Source organism: Impatiens glandulifera, chromosome 3 (genome assembly GCF_907164915.1).
Source record: "Impatiens glandulifera chromosome 3, dImpGla2.1, whole genome shotgun sequence".
NCBI classification, from domain to species: Eukaryota; Viridiplantae; Streptophyta; class Magnoliopsida; order Ericales; family Balsaminaceae; genus Impatiens; species Impatiens glandulifera.
Genome location: NC_061864.1, coordinates 45,185,073 through 45,199,453, shown reverse-complemented (window position 1 = coordinate 45,199,453; position 14,381 = coordinate 45,185,073).

Sequence of the window (14,381 nt, the reverse complement as noted above, 5' to 3'; positions counted from 1 at the left end):
GAGACCACACATTCTGGATCGATGAAGCTGAATTTGCTTCACTATTCGACCTACTTACTGAAGGATTCTCTGACTTTCCGACCATAGAGGACCTTGCGGGATTTGAACTCGCCCAATACCTATCGACCACCCATTCTCCGGTGGAACACTATGGGCCAAAAACCCAGCTTGCTAGTCATGGTCAACTACTTCTCGAAATCGTGACTCGTTCGATTCTGTGTCAATCGCCGAATCAACGGTATTCTAGAAATACCTACAATATTATGACCCACATCCTTTGTGAATCGGCCATCAACTGGTCAACGGTCATATTCGAGAACCTCAAAAATATGGTGCTGACCAAGAGAGGTCTCGGTTATGCACCGCATATCAGCAAGCTGATTCTTGGGTACCGGCCAGAGTTTGGACCGGGGACACCGGCCTCCACCTCGAACATCCTCGACAAGGATTCGGCAATAGACCGAATTTCTAGAATGTCTTTTCCATAGGCTGTACTTTCCATTATCTATGTATGCCTATCTCAATACCGAATTTTCTGTCGGTTTTCTTTCTGCAATATGTCTTGAATTCAATCTCATTTCAGTTTAAAATGACCGTGTCTTCTTAACTCTTTGAACATTTATCTAAGTAACCGGTTAACATCTTTAAACCGCGTTCTTATTCGGTCATATAAAATTGCTCAAAATAAATTGCAAACACTCTGATCACTCAAAATAACCGGTTAGACTTAGAAACCGTACCATCAATCGGTTTCAAAAAGAAGAGTGCGTCATCAATAGCATAAGCAAAGGCCTTGGAGGGAAATTTCCCGCCCAAAACTGCTGCCCCCCTTTTTTGTTTACCGCCCATGGTTTGGCGCCCACGGTTTGCCGCTTCTTTCATTTGAAAATTCCTGCCCACGGTTTGCCGCTTCCTTCATTTGAAAATTCCCGCCCAATATTGATGGGACGGTTGGGCTTCCAAACCGCATCTATAAAAGGGACTTTCGGTCATTTTATTTCATTCTCACGCGAATCTGCTTTCTCTCTCTAAGCTATCTAACTCTCTGAAGCGGTTATCTCTCAAGGGAAATTCTCTCTCAAACTCTAAGATGGGCCGTGATTCGGCTTTGTTTAGACAACTATCTCAGGTGGATTTCGAGGAAATCCGGTTGAAGGGCACGTCCGAGGCAAAGGAGGTTATTGACCGGGTAGTCAAGACCGGTCTGGATTTTTCCTCGGCGGTCCTCATGTGATCTACAAAGATGCGGTCGAAGAATTCTTCAAAACCGCAACCATCTCCAACGACAAAATCACCGCGACTGTATGCGGTTCTGAAATAGAGCTCACCGAGGCATCGGTGGCAGAGAGCCTACGCCTTCCGACAACCGGCCAGGATGCAACGGCAGACATAGAGCAGGAAACCTTTGAGGCGGCTTGCCAGATTCTATCGGCAACTAAAGAGCCGATCAAAGTATCCGGCAGCAAACAAATGTTGAAGCCGGAGTATATCCCAATATGTGACAACTTCGCAAGAGCAATTCTGGCAAGGGGAGGAAACTTCAGCAACCTCACAAGAGACAAAATCAAGATGCTGATCGGCCTGCTAGAGGGATGAAAGGTCAACTGGGCAAAAGCGGTGTTCAGCAACCTAATGGATATGGTGAAACCGGATTCAAACCGGTCGTGGGGTTACGCCGTTCCTCTCGGTAAGATCTTTCTTCACCTCAATATCGACATCGGTCCCGGCGCCGTAGTCGCAAATTGATGTCTCATCAGATCGAAGCAATTCCTGGAAAGGAAGCAGCCGGCCCCCGGTTCCACAGGTGGCCGAAAGAAGAAAGCCGACAAGAAAGCGGCCCCAGCCAAAGCAAAGGCTGAAAGTAAAAGAAAGGAGACAATTACTTTCTCGGAACCGCCGCAGCAAACCGAGGATGAGGACTCGGCTTCCTTCTCTGAGAGAACCGACACGGAGAAGACCGAGGATGATAGATCGGTCTATGACGACGAGCGTTCAGCCCAGAGCCCTGATAACGCCAATCCTGAGACCACCGAGGGTGGAGAAGAGGATGATAAAAGTGATAAAGAAGCTGATGATGAAGGCGGCGACAAAGAGAAGGAGGAGGCCGAAGAAGCAGAGGCTGATAGGATATCTCGGAAACTCCTTCAGGGCGTCAAAAAGCGAGCCGAGTCACTTGAAGAATTATACCTGGAATGGCACGACCACCGGTACGGCACACCGTATAGAGAAATCCTACCGGGCCACACAGACGTGGAGTGCATCCAAAGATTGGAGGAGGTGGAAGACTTGATCATGAACCTTACAAACTCCAACACACTTCAAGAGGTACAACACCGAACCTGCCTCTTAAAACCGAAGGTCCAATTACGGAAGCTAACAACACGCATCTGGAAAATTACGGAGGAGCTCGAAAAGTTGGGACCGGAAGACACCGTAGCGCCGCGGGTGTTAGCAAGGCTTGAAAAAGCCAAAGGGGAACTCGCTCAAGAAATCGAACGGCTAGAGGAAATATGCAGCCGAATGAAAATACCGGTCTATACTGCTCCCCAGATCGAAACAACTCCGGAACACTGCCCAACACCTCCAAGGGAGAATGCGGCATCCAAAGAATCCGATGAAAGAGCCGATCCCAATGTCACCGGGCAATCACCTCCCTCACAACCGGAAGTCTCCGCATCAGACTTCACAAAAGAATGGGTTGAGGGCCGACTCCAAAGGCTTGAAGACTCGACCGCAGAGCGGATTGATAACCGCATTCAAAAGTTTGAAGACTCCGCGGTTCAGCCATTCAAGGATAGAGTCCAAAGAATCACTGGCTCGGCACTTAAGTTCGCCGACACCACATGGTTTCTCTTGAATTCCAATCGGGACCGAATCTCAAAAGTCGACGAAGATCTACAGAAAGAGGTGGTTCTGCGCGGTAAATATGTTCAGCGAACCGCAATTCTGGAGGATTTGACCTCCGATTTAAAGAAAGACTTCGACTGGCTTGAAAGAGAGACCGATCAACGGTTGACATCAATGAGTGATGACCTGGTGGGCACAACACTCGATCGAGTCTCCGAACTCGAGAAGACAAATGTGGATCTCGTGGCCGAACTGAAGGCACTTTCCGAACAAGTTGCCAGAATGCTAAGAGCAAAGATGAACGCGGACGCCGCGACGGTAGCGGCTGATGCTGAAACGGCTAAAAGGGTCCAGGATGCGCTGGATGTCGAAGCAGCGAAAGAGAAAGAGGCACCGCGCTCTTCTCAACTCACCGAAGAGGAAGAGGAGGCCGAACGGATTAAAAGGGCAGAGGCCATATTTCCAGGACTTACAAAGAAAGCAGCCGCTCAAGCTGTGGAGGATGCTGAGCGGTTGGAAAGGCAAAAACGGAGGCTGGAAGAATTCGCAGCTGAAAACAAGAAGAAAAAGGCGGCCGCCTCCGCTTCAGCGCCGAAAAAGCGAAAGAGGGAGGCCCCTAAGAAAGTTCAAATAGCCGAGCTGCTCAATGAGGTCACTGAAACGATTATCACAAGTGCATCGCAGCAGGCCGACCAAGTCGAAGAGGAAGTCGAAGAACAATTGCAATCCCGGTCTACAAAACGACGACCTTCCGAACCGACCAGTCGACAGCAACCGAAGAAGAAAAAGAGCATATATGACTTCTCGGACTCGGAATAGGGGCTCTCTTTCCTCTACTTATCTTAGTGTTTTTACATATCATATTATTTTCGGTTTTCTATAATATATATAAAGTTATTTTTGAAACCGCCATCTCTTGCATCTCTACTTAGTTTTGATAATTTTAAATAAAATAATCAAAAAGGGAGAAATTGATAAGATAAAAGATAAAGACTCTTCCAAAATTTTTCTCAAAATTTTTCAAAAAAAAAAAAAATTCTCCTAAGTCAGTTTCAAAAATCCGGACAAACAAAACAACCGGCCTACGGTTGCAAACTTACATGATTTTGATAATTTTAAATAAAATAATCAAAAAGGGAGAAATTGTTAGATAAAATCAGACCGGTTCAAATAAACTTAACTTAAATAAACTTTCCATGCAGGAACAAGGAACCGAACCGGATAAACAAAAGAACCAGCTAAAGAAAACTAACCGGTCAAGCTACCAAACCGATCAAGAATACTCGGAACATGACCGCACAAAGAAAGGATCGGCCAAAGCTTAAAACCGGAATCATCAAACAGCCGATCAGCCACAAGGCAGAGGAATAACCGGAAGAAGTCCGGTTACATCACTCATACCAAAAGCCATTCGGCTAAGTCAAGCGGCCGACCAGTACAAGAAGACAATTCGGGTATTTATTGAGAATGATACCAAAGGAACAGACTGAACACTTCCATATCCATGCAAGTTTGAGGAAAGACTGTAGGCTGCAGAAGACAGTACTACCAGATCTTTCAACTTCGGGATAAGTCAGAAAGAAGATCTTCCAAGTACAGACAACTGTCCAACATAAAGTGCCTACATCAAGTAAAAGACAAACCCGGAAGGTTTGTCTTACATACCGGAAGAACAGACCGCCAGGTCTGAGACAGAATGCCAGGTCTGAGGTTGACCATCAGGTCTGAGGAAACGACCGCAGGTCTGAATCTCTGAAATACTGAATCACTGCACCTCTGCTCAGCCAATCAGATTCAAGACAGTGAAATATGACCGTTGACATATTTCACCTATAAAAGGGGCAGTTGAAGAAGAGTAAATGCGGGACAAGAAACATACAGTGAGACAAGTGAGAAATTCTAAGAGCATTTATTCTACAAGTGATAAGACTGTGCTGTTCTAGAAAGCCTAAGTACTAAAGTTAAAGTGTGTTTTACAATTTCGGTGTAAATTGTAAGAGTGTTATCGAGCAGGAAATAAGTCTCGATCGGATTGTACTTGTATTCCTTAGTGAATATCCTTCTCGCGGTTTCGAGAGGAAGGGGTGACGTAGGAGTTTTATCTCCGAACATCCATAAAATCTGTCTTGTTATTTACTTTCTGCCGGCTCCATTGTCTAACCAATTAACTCAACTACACCGCTCTAAACCGACTCTATACTATCCATACCGAATTTCCAGATTACCGAGACCGACCCACCATTTTCAAACCTCCATCATCCGAAACCGGCCTTGTCCATCAAACAAGTGTGCTGCTTCAACCTGAAAGCAAACCTCTTCCGCGCTTGAACCTGGTTCAAGGGTTTGTGACAGGTTGTGTAGTATTGAAACCCCGGTGTTAATCTCTAACCGGATTAACCACCACCCTTCGAGTGAGAACCGCTAACCGGTCCAACCCCCGGTCCTCCAGCGGCTACCTAGATCCTAACAATTTGTCTTATATAAATTTCATTTCCATGATATTTTGTCTTATATAAAAACACAAAATTCGTTTTTTAAATTATACATTTTCATGCGTTTATTTTGTGTTTTTCTCGTACAAAACGATGAAAAAATTTCTAATCGATCCGTTTTCATGATATTTTGTTTTTTGTCTTATATAAAACACAGAATCCAATAAAAAGTACGAAATTAACGTTTTTTCTTAAATCGTTTGTTTTAACACTTTAATTTTATGTTTTACTTCGTAAATACATCAAAAATCAATTAGAAAGTTTGAAATTAACTTGTTTTTTTTTAAATCGTACGTTTTCAGGCGTTTATTATGTGTTTTTCTTGTACAAAACGACAAAAAATCTTTAAATCGATCTATTTTCATGATATTTTATATTTTGGCTTATATAAATTTCGTTTTCATGATATTTTGTCTTATATAAAAATATAAAATCCATTTTTTTTTAAATCATACGTTTTCACGCGTTTATTTTGTCTTTTTCTCGTACAAAACGACAAAAAATCTTCAAATCAATCCGTTTTCATGATATTTTGTATTTTGTCTAAAATAAAAACACAAAATCCAATATTTTGCCTTATATAAATTTCGTTTTCATGATATTTTGTCTTATATAAAAACACAAAATTTGTTTTTTTAAATCATACATTTTCACGCGTTTATTTTGTGTTTTTCTCGTACAAAACGACAAAAAATCTTCAAATCGATCCGTTTTCATGATATTTTGTATTTTATCTTATATAAAAACACAAAATCCAATAAAAAGTACGAAATTAACGTGTGTGTTTATTTAAATAATACGTTTTTACGCGTTTATTTTGTGTTTTTCTCGTACAAAACGACAAAAAATCTTCAAATCGATCCGTTTTCATGATATTTTATATTTTCTTATATAAAAACACAAAATCCAATAATTTGTCTTATATAAATTTCGTTTTCATGATATTTTGTCTTATATAAAAATAAAAATTCCATTTTTTTTAAATCATACGTTTTCACGCGTTTATTTTTTGTTTTTCTCGTACAAAACGACAAAAAATCTTCAAATCGGTCCGTTTTCATGATATTTTGTATTTTGTCTTATAAAAAAACACAAAATCTAATATTTTGTCTTATATAAATTTCGTTTACATGATATTTTGTCTTATATAAAAACCCAAAATTTTATTTTTTTTAAATCATATGTTTTCACGCGTTTATTTTGTGTTTTTCTCGTACAAAACGACAAAAAATCTTCAAATCGATCCGTTTTCATGAAATTTTATATTTTGTCTTATATAAAAACACAAAGTCCAATATTTGTCTTATATAAATTTCGTTTCCATGATATTTTGTCTTATATAAAAACACAAAATTCGTTTTTTTAAATTATACTTTTTCACGCGTTTATTTTGTGTTTTTCTCGTACAAAACGACAAAAAATCTTCAAATCGATCCGTTTTCATAATATTTTGTATTTTGTCATATATAAAAACACAAAATCAAATAAAAAGTACGAACTTAACGTTTTTTCTTAAATCGTTCGTTTTCACGCATTTGTTTTGTGTTTTTTTTTCTTAAAAACATCAAAAATAAATTAGGAAGTTCGAATATAACGTGTTGTTTTAAAATCGTATGTTTTCATGCGTTTATTTTGTGTTTTTTCGTAAAAACATTAAAAATCAATTAAAATGTTGGAAATCAACGTGTGTTTTTTTAAATCATACGTTTTCATGCGTTTATTTTGTGTTTTTCTCGTACAAAACGATGAAAAAATTTCAAATCGATCCATTTTCAAGATATTTTGTTTTTTGTCTTATATAAAACACAAAATCCAATAAAAAGTATGAAATTAACGTTTTTTCTTAAATCGTTTGTTTTAACACTTTAATTTTATGTTTTACTTCGTAAATACAACAAAAATCAATTAGAAAGTTTGAAATTAACTTGTTTTTTTAAAATCGTACGTTTTCAGGCGTTTATTATGTGTTTTTCTTGTACAAAACGACAAAAAATCTTCAAATCGATCCGTTTTCATGATATTTTATATTTTGTCTTATATAAAAACACAAAATCCAATATTTTGGCTTATATAAATTTCGTTTTCATGATATTTTGTCTTATATAAAAATACAAAATCCATTTTTTTAAATCATACGTGTTCACGCGTTTATTTTGTGTTTTTCTCGTACAAAACAACAAAAAATCTTCAAATCAATCCGTTTTCATGATATTTTGTATTTTGTCTAATATAAAAACATAAAATCCAATATTTTGTCTTATATAAAAACACTAAATTCGTTTTTTTAAATCATATATTTTCACGCGTTTATTTTGTGTTTTACTTGTACAAAACGACAAAAAATCTTCAAATCGATCCGTTTTCATGATATTTTGTATTTTGTCTTATAAAAAACACAAAATCTAAAATTTTGCTTATAAAAATTTCGTTTACATGATATTTTGTCTTATATAAAAACAAAAAATTCGTTTTTTTAAATCATATGTTTTCACGCGTTTATTTTGTGTTTTTCTCGTACAAAACGATAAAATGTCTTCAAATCAATCCGTTTTCATGATATTTTATATTTTGTCTTATATAAAAACACAAAGTCCAGTATTTGTCTTATATAAATTTCATTTCCATGATATTTTGTCTTATATAAAAACACAAAATTCGTTTTTTAAATTATACATTTTCACGCGTTTATTTTGTGTTTTTCTCGTACAAAACGATGAAAAAATTTCAAATCGATCCGTTTTCATGATATTTTGTTTTTTGTCTTATATAAAACACAGAATCCAATAAAAAGTACGAAATTAACGTTTTTTTCTTAAATCGTTTGTTTTAACACTTTAATTTTATGTTTTACTTCGTAAATACATCAAAAATCAATTAGAAAGTTTGAAATTAACTTGTTTTTTTAAAATCGTACGTTTTCAGGCGTTTATTATGTGTTTTTCTTGTACAAAACGACAAAAAATCTTCAAATCGATCCGTTTTCATGATATTTTATATTTTGTCTTATATAAAAACACAAAATCCAATATTTTGGGTTATATAAATTTCGTTTTCATGATATTTTGTCTTATATAAAAATACAAAATCCATTTTTTTTAAATCATACGTGTTCACGCGTTTATTTTGTGTTTTTCTCGTACAAAACAACAAAAAATCTTCAAATCAATCCGTTTTCATGATATTTTGTATTTTGTCTAATATAAAAACACAAAATCCAATATTTTGTCTTATATAAAAACACTAAATTCGTTTTTTTAAATCATATATTTTCACGCGTTTATTTTGTGTTTTACTTGTACAAAACAACAAAAAATCTTCAAATCGATCCGTTTTCATGATATTTTGTATTTTGTCTTATAAAAAACACAAAATCTAAAATTTTGCTTATTTAAATTCCGTTTACATGATATTTTGTCTTATATAAAAACAAAAAATTCGTTTTTTTTAAATCATATGTTTTCACGCGTTTATTTTATGTTTTTCTCGTACAAAACGACAAAAAATCTTCAAATCGATCCGTTTTCATGATATTTTATATTTTGTCTTATATAAAAATACAAAGTCCAATATTTGTCTTATATAAATTTCATTTCCATGATATTTTGTCTTATATAAAAATACAAAATTCGTTTTTTTAAATTATACATTTTCACGCGTTTATTTTGTGTTTTTCTCGTACAAAACGATGAAAAAATTTCAAATCGATCCGTTTTCATGATATTTTGTTTTTTGTCTTATATAAAACACAGAATCCAATAAAAAGTACGAAATTAACGTTTTTTCTTAAATCGTTTGTTTTAACACTTTAATTTTATGTTTTACTTCGTAAATACATCAAAAATCAATTAGAAAGTTTGAAATTAACTTGTTTTTTTAAAATCGTATGTTTTCAGACGTTTATTATGTGTTTTTCTTGTACAAAACGACAAAAAATCTTTAAATCGATCTATTTTCATGATATTTTATATTTTGGCTTATATAAATTTCGTTTTCATGATATTTTGTCTTATATAAAAATATAAAATCCATTTTTTTTTAAATCATACATTTTCACGCGTTTATTTTGTGTTTTTCTCGTACAAAACGACAAAAAATCTTTAAATCGATCCGTTTTCATGATATTTTATATTTTGTCTTATATAAAAACACAAAATCTAATATTTTGTCTTATACAAATTTCGTCTTCATGATATTTTTTCTTATATAAAAACACAAAATTCGTTTTTTTAATCATAAATTTTCAGGAGTTTATTTTGTGTTTTACTCGTACAAAACGACAAAAAAATCTTCAAAATCGATCCTTTTTCATGAAATTTTGTATTTTATCTTATATAAAAACACAAAATCCAATAAAAAGTACGAAATTAACGTGTGTGTTTTTTTAAATAATACGTTTTTACGCGTTTATTTTGTGTTTTTCTCTTACAAAACGACAAAAAATCTTCAAATCGATCCGTTTTCATGATATTTTATATTTTCTTATATAAAAACACAAAATCCAATATTTTTTCTTATATAAATTTCGTTTTCATGATATTTGTCTTATATAAAAATACAAATTCCATTTTTTTTAAATCATACGTTTTCACGCGTTTATTTTTTGTTTTTCTCGTACAAAACGACAAAAAATCTTCAAATCGATCCGTTTTCATGATATTTTGTATTTTGTCTTATAAAAAAACACAAAATCTAATATTTTGTCTTATATAAATTTCGTTTACATGATATTTTGTCTTATATAAAAACCCAAAATTCGTTTTTTTTTTAAATCATATGTTTTCACGCGTTTATTTTGTGTTTTTCTTGTACAAAACGACAAAAAATCTTCAAATCGATCCGTTTTCATAATATTTTGTATTTTGTCATATATAAAAACACAAAATCAAATAAAAAGTACGAACTTAACGTTTTTTCTTAAATCGTTCGTTTTCACGCATTTATTTTGTGTTTTTTTTCTTAAAAACATCAAAAATAAATTAGGAAGTTCGAATTTAACGTGTTGTTTTAAAATCGTATGTTTTCATGCGTTTATTTTGTGTTTTTTATTAAAAACATTAAAAATCAATTAAAATGTTGGAAACCAACGTGTGTTTTTTTAAATCATACGTTTTCATGCGTTTATTTTGTGTTTTTCTCGTACAAAACGATGAAAAAATTTCAAATCGATCCATTTTCAAGATATTTTGTTTTTTGTCTTATATAAAACACAAAATCCAATATAAAGTATGAAATTAACGTTTTTTCTTAAATCGTTTGTTTTAACACTTTAATTTTATGTTTTACTTCGTAAATACAACAAAAATCAATTAGAAAGTTTGAAATTAACTTGTTTTTTTAAAATCGTACGTTTTCAGGCGTTTATTATGTGTTTTTCTTGTACAAAACGACAAAAAATCTTCAAATCGATCCGTTTTCATGATATTTTATATTTTGTCTTATATAAAAACACAAAATCCAATATTTTGGCTTATATAAATTTCGTTTTCATGATATTTTGTCTTATATAAAAATACAAAATCCATTTTTTTAAATCATACGTGTTCACGCGTTTATTTTGTGTTTTTCTCGTACAAAACAACAAAAAATCTTCAAATCAATCCGTTTTCATGATATTTTGTATTTTGTCTAATATAAAAACATAAAATCCAATATTTTGTCTTATATAAAAACACTAAATTCGTTTTTTTAAATCATATATTTTCACGCGTTTATTTTGTGTTTTACTTGTACAAAACGACAAAAAATCTTCAAATTGATCCGTTTTCATGATATTTTGTATTTTGTCTTATAAAAAACACAAAATCTAAAATTTTGCTTATAAAAATTTCGTTTACATGATATTTTGTCTTATATAAAAACAAAAAATTCGTTTTTTTAAATCATATGTTTTCACGCGTTTATTTTGTGTTTTTCTCGTACAAAACGATAAAATGTCTTCAAATCAATCCGTTTTCATGATATTTTATATTTTGTCTTATATAAAAACACAAAGTCCAGTATTTGTCTTATATAAATTTCATTTCCATGATATTTTGTCTTATATAAAAACACAAAATTCGTTTTTTAAATTATACATTTTCACGCGTTTATTTTGTGTTTTTCTCGTACAAAACGATGAAAAAATTTCAAATCGATCCGTTTTCAAGATATTTTGTTTTTTGTCTTATATAAAACACAAAATCCAATAAAAAGTATGAAATTAACGTTTTTTCTTAAATCGTTTGTTTTAACACTTTAATTTTATGTTTTACTTCGTAAATACAACAAAAATCAATTAGAAAGTTTGAAATTAACTTGTTTTTTTTAAATCGTACGTTTTCAGGCGTTTATTGTGTGTTTTTCTTGTACAAAACGACAAAAAATCTTCAAATCGATCCGTTTTCATGATATTTTATATTTTGTCTTATATAAAAACACAAAATCCAATATTTTGGCTTATATAAATTTCGTTTTCATAATATTTTGTCTTATATAAAAATACAAAATCCATTTTTTTAAATCATACGTGTTCACGCGTTTATTTTGTGTTTTTCTCGTACAAAACAACAAAAAATCTTCAAATCAATCCGTTTTCATGATATTTAGTATTTTGTCTAATATAAAAACACAAAATCTAATATTTTGTCTTATATAAAAACACTAAATTCGTTTTTTTAAATCATATATTTTCACGCATTTATTTTGTGTTTTTCTCGTAAAAAACGACAAAAAATCTTCAAATCGATCCGTTTTCATGATATTTTGTATTTTGTCTTATAAAAAACACAAAATCTAAAATTTTGCTTATATAAATTTCGTTTACATGATATTTTGTCTTATATAAAAACAAAAAATTCGTTTTTTTTAAATCATATGTTTTCACGCGTTTATTTTGTGTTTTTCTCGTACAAAACGACAAAAAATCTTCAAATCGATCCGTTTTAATGATATTTTATATTTTGTCTTATATAAAAACACAAAGTCCAATATTTGTCTTATATAAATTTCGTTTCCATGATATTTTGTCTTATATAAAAACACAAAATTCGTTTATTTAAATTATACATTTTCACGCGTTTATTTTGTGTTTTTCTCGTACAAAACGACAAAAAATCTTCAAATCGATCCGTTTTCATAATATTTTGTATTTTTTCATATATAAAAACACAAAATCAAATAAAAAGTACGAACTTAACGTTTTTTTTTAAATCGTTCGTTTTCACGCATTTATTTTGTGTTTTTAATTAAAAACATCAAAAATAAATTAGGAAGTTCGAATTTAACGTGTTGTTTTAAAATCGTATGTTTTCATGCGTTTATTTTGTGTTTTTTCGTAAAAACATTAAAAATCAATTAAAATGTTGGAAATCAACGTGTGTTTTTTTAAATCATACGTTTTTATGCGTTTATTTTGTGTTTTTCTCGTACAAAACGATGAAAAAATTTCAAATCGATCCGTTTTCAAGATATTTTGTTTTTTATCTTATATAAAACACAAAATCCAATAAAAAGTATGAAATTAACGTTTTTTCTTAAATCGTTTGTTTTAACACTTTAATTTTATGTTTTACTTCGTAAATACAACAAAAATCAATTAGAAAGTTTGAAATTAACTTGTTTTTTTTTAAATCGTACGTTTTCAGGCGTTTATTATGTGTTTTTCTTGTACAAAACGACAAAAAATCTTCAAATCGATCCGTTTTCATGATATTTTATATTTTATCTTATAAAAAAACACAAAATCTAATATTTTGTCTTATATAAATTTCGTTTACATGATATTTTGTCTTATATAAAAACCCAAAATTCGTTTTTTTTTTAAATCATATGTTTTCACGCGTTTATTTTGTGTTTTTCTCGTAGAAAACGACAAAAAATCTTCAAATCGATCCGTTTTCATGATATTTTATATTTTGTCTTATATAAAAACACAAAGTCCAATATTTGTCTTATATAAATTTCGTTTCCATGATATTTTGTCTTATATAAAAACACAAAATTCGTTTTTTTAAATTATACATTTTCACGCGTTTATTTTGTGTTTTTCTCGTACAAAACGACAAAAAATCTTCAAATCGATCCGTTTTCATAATATTTTGTATTTTGTCATATATAAAAACACAAAATCAAATAAAAAGTACGAACTTAACGTTTTTTCTTAAATTGTTCGTTTTCACGCATTTATTTTGTGTTTTTTCTTAAAAACATCAAAAATAAATTAGGAAGTTCGAATTTAACGTGTTGTTTTAAAATCGTATGTTTTCATGCGTTTATTTTGTGTTTTTTCGTAAAAACATTAAAAATCAATTAAAATGTTGGAAATCAACGTGTGTTTTTTTAAATCATACGTTTTTATGCGTTTATTTTGTGTTTTTCTCGTACAAAACGATGAAAAAATTTCAAATCGATCCGTTTTCAAGATATTTTGTTTTTTGTCTTATATAAAACACAAAATCCAATAAAAAGTATGAAATTAACGTTTTTTCTTAAATCGTTTGTTTTAACACTTTAATTTTATGTTTTACTTCGTAAATACAACAAAAATCAATTAGAAAGTTTGAAATTAACTTGTTTTTTTTTAAATCGTACGTTTTCAGGCGTTTATTATGTGTTTTTCTTGTACAAAACGACAAAAAATCTTCAAATCGATCCGTTTTCATGATATTTTATATTTTGTCTTATAAAAAAACACAAAATCTAATATTTTGTCTTATATAAATTTCGTTTACATGATATTTTGTCTTATATAAAAACCCAAAATTCGTTTTTTTTTAAATCATATGTTTTCACGCGTTTATTTTGTGTTTTTCTCGTAGAAAACGACAAAAAATCTTCAAATCGATCCGTTTTCATGATATTTTATATTTTGTCTTATATAAAAACACAAAGTCCAATATTTGTCTTATATAAATTTCGTTTCCATGATATTTTGTCTTATATAAAAACACAAAATTCGTTTTTTTAAATTATACATTTTCACGCGTTTATTTTGTGTTTTTCTCGTACAAAACGACAAAAAATCTTCAAATCGATCCGTTTTCATAATATTTTGTATTTTGTCAT